This window comes from Macrobrachium rosenbergii, chromosome 15, assembly GCF_040412425.1.
Source record: "Macrobrachium rosenbergii isolate ZJJX-2024 chromosome 15, ASM4041242v1, whole genome shotgun sequence".
NCBI classification, from domain to species: Eukaryota; Metazoa; Arthropoda; class Malacostraca; order Decapoda; family Palaemonidae; genus Macrobrachium; species Macrobrachium rosenbergii.
Window position 1 is genome coordinate 49,955,415 of NC_089755.1, and position 3,883 is coordinate 49,959,297.

General features: G+C 38.0%; 1 protein-coding gene across 4 annotated transcripts in view; it reads left to right on the plus strand.

Moving 5' to 3' along the window:
- Positions 1-525: 525 nt before the first annotated feature.
- The window catches only part of LOC136846677 (arrestin homolog), a 330,726-nt gene continuing 327,368 nt past the window's right edge, over positions 526-3,883 (plus strand). For 2 of the 4 annotated variants that reach the window (XR_010855482.1, XM_067117685.1), the window contains exon 1: positions 526-700. The gene's annotated coding sequence lies outside the window, so the exon portion shown is untranslated. Of the gene's footprint in view, positions 1,066-3,883 lie in introns of all 4 variants that reach the window. The other 2 variants (XM_067117686.1, XM_067117684.1) reach the window with 2 other exon arrangements.

A 3,883-nucleotide genomic window follows, 5' to 3' on the forward strand; every position in this document is an offset into this window, starting at 1 on the left:
GTCATGGGAATTGAAGAAATTATTGTATGAAGTAGCGTGCGGGTGTAAGTAACAATGCTTTGGGAATAAGGAAAGGAATGGCTTAAGAAAGCGTTGTATGGGTGCCAAGTTCAAGAAAAGCGATGGATGGGCGAGAAATGAAACTGAATGGCAAAATATATGGGACACAGGCGCCTGCTTATAAAGGGCTTCTGAGCGTCGTGGACACTGCAACTATGGAAGTGTATTGCTTATATTTATTTTATATATGCTCGGTGGTTACCCGCTCTTGGGTGGCAGATATCTTGGCCTATACCCATACTATGCACAAAAACGTTTCTCTGCAAGCATACGCATGGATGGATCCCCACATACCCGATACAGTCGGCCGCGTTGCAGACTGAAGTATGTTTGTTTGCAAGACAAATCTATGCTAATCAAGTTTTACTTCGGGGACACCCCCAAGAGCGTAGAACTGAAACACGTTGAGCAGTATCACAACCCGGCAACTCTTGCGCGACTATAAATGCGAAGCCAGCTGTTGCAACAGCCAGTATACCGCTAGACGTTGAGCGTGATAGACCTGTGAAAGGGCTTGTCGCTGCCTCTCCGGGTAACAAGTGGTTCTAACTCTGGTTTGGAGCGCAGTTGAAGTACTCCCTCTACTGTGGCCTAATCGAAGGGTTAGACTTATACCTGTTTATTTTGAATTTTGCGTCACGTAAGTGTTGGCGTAGTTAGAGGAAACATTATATACATACATAACTTTGATAAGTATAAAGATAAATATCCTAAGCTGCTTTGCATTAGAACAAAAATAAAAAGTATAAAGCTAGGCATATCCACTGTAGCAAAAAACTACTTAACCCTGTATACCAACACCGTATTTCGCTACTCCCTGGAACCCTACGTATAAAAGTGCATAGCATTAGAACCATTATGACGAAACCTGTCCACGAGAAAGTTCTAAATCATTCATTTGCCGATATTTGTGAGTGAGCGTTCGGGACTCGGGGGGGAAAAAAGGAAAACGTCACCATGCATCATGACAACGTGTGTTCGGACACATGAGTGAATCGGATACAGGTAAGGATCATAATTATCTCTCTCCGGTGATGTGCTTTCATGTGGCTTATTCGTTTCGCGAATATTTTGAAATGTTTATTTGGTTTTTAAGACTAGGATTGGCCGTCACTTCTGTATGGTACTTTCAGTGTTATGAATAAGGCTTACGTATACTACCCATAGAACTCGTTTGCTCAACTGTCTTAATCATTAACGAAGATATGTTCAGTTTCATAGACCTTACGAGTGTGTATCATCAAATGTAGACTCGCATTCACTGATGGCGTTACCTCATCTATTATTCTCACTGTAACTGTTATCCCGCTTCGTTCACTCTGTTCTTATGTTCTTGAAGAACCTTTTGTTCTCCGTACCATCGATTTTCTTTCGCTTGGAGTGGTCTCCTTTTCTTTCCACCCTGTTTCTTTGGTTTTATTAATATTATATTATTAACAATAATCTCATATATATATAATATATACATACACATGTATACACGCACACACACTGCAATCCCTTTCCCTACACATACGTATATGTATATTATATATATACATATATACACATATACAAACACACACACATAAAGGATGACCACTAAGGAAATCCTCATGCCTTTGGCATATAAACCCACTGAACATCCCGCTGGGCCTAGCATGCGACTAGCAAACTCTCACGATGTGTGAAAGTATGGAAACAAACGGAAGGCCAACGCCTTCTGGAGCACCCAGTGAAAGGAAAAGGTGTGTGTGTGTGTGTCCAACATTAAGCATATTCTCCTGATGATGGTTGGAAGAAACAAGATTATTTAAAGATGAAAAGGAAATTCGCTGAAGTTTTATAATTACCCCATGAAACCCGAAATCTCTCTCTCTCTCTCTCTCTCTCTCTCTCTCTCTCTCTCTCTCTCTCTCTCTCTCTCTCTCTCTCTCTCTCAGCAATTCTTGTTCACTTGCTTTATGTATTTCCTGGTTTCTTGGATGGATGGCCAGAGATATTATGCTCTTTCAGCAGTAAAGGGAAAGGAAGCCTGACATATATTTAGCCATATATATATATATATATATATATATATATATATATATATATATATATATATATATATAAAGATGGAATGCATGACAGTGTATATGACTATGCATGAGTGTTCAATACTCACACCCTGGCAGGCATACCGACAGCTATGTATACATGTGCGAAACACAATCAAGGAAGAAAAACTGCGTCATATGACGAAGAACCGGTGTATAATGGGCAATAAAAGTTTAGCTCGATGAAATATTACAGGGGCACATGCACTCGCTTCATCCGTGGAAAATAATGCCGGTTGGAAAAGACTTGCGGAGGAAGTTACTTTCGTCTCTATAAATCACTTATTGCAGATTTCTTTTCTTTTTTTTTCTGCATCGCACTGTGCCCGACTTCGTAACTTTATGTTTGTTAATTTACATACTGTTATGTATCGTACGATCTGAGAGGCAGCTTTTATCCATGCATTTGTGTTTGTCCGACAGGTAGTCTACGGGTAATGAACCTAACATTTAACTCATATGAACCCCTGAATAAGACTATGCAGAATAACGTAAAATATGCACGATACACCTTATCAATTGCAAAAGACTGAAGCGTTGCTTTCACGTATACACCCACATGATTCTCTGTAGACGGTAATATCGTATATGAAGGGTAGTACGTATTGGTATCGTGTGTAGAACTTCTCTCAGTTCTTTTAAGTCTAGACTTTTTTTTTGTGTGAAGTTCGACACAAAACAGATCTCTCCAAGTTTCGTTCCAGCTGGGATCGTATACTAAGGGATGGTATTCCTTATTATAATTAATTAGCCGAATCGTTGGACCTTCATAAACTCAAACCGGGCGGAAATTCTTTTTCATTGCGCAGGCGCACCTGAAAGTCTTATTTCAAAATGTAAATATTTAAATTACTATAATTTTTTTTTATTTGTTTTCACACATTCCCTTTATCCTTACTTTTTAGTTATTTTCACATGGTGTGTTGCTTTTCCAGTTAGGGGTTGTAGCTTCGCTTAGAATAATAATAATAATAATAATAATAATAATAATAATAATAATAATAATAATAAAATAAAGCACACGCTGCAGGAACCTAACCTTGTCGTTTCCGTTTTTGAGCAAAATACCATGACCACTAGAGAAAGATATACAAGATACATATATATATATATTATGTATATATATATTTATATATATACATATATATGTATATATAATATATTTATATATATACATATATACGTATGTATATATATACATACATACATACATACATACATAATTTAATATGCCCAACGTAAATAATCCACGCGTGAAACGCTCTCCGCTCCCTTCGCTCGCCGTCCGAAACAGAGAACGCCAGGAGGTAAGCTAATCATAACATGTGAGGATTTATTGCTTCCCGGTTCCATTTCTGTGACTTTAAACGAGAGATATTGCCTTGCTGCCTGGAAACACACTGCGTCGTTTCGTTCGTTGTTTACGGCTCCGCGGAGTGTTGACCTGCTGAGTGATGCTGATTATGTCAGTGTGAATGCGCGAATATGAATATTTTCCATGTGCGTGCTAGCGTACATACATACATGCATACATACATACATACATACACACATATATATATTATATATATATATATGTGTGTGTGTGTGTATGTATATATACACAAGTATATACGTATATATTTGTAAATGTTTTATAACACCTATGATAAATGTTTTCCTAACGGGGTTGGCGCCAGAGAAATTAATGCAACCCACGGTCACTGCCCCTTTCATACCTTAAAGTAAATCTAAATCTACTGAATCGT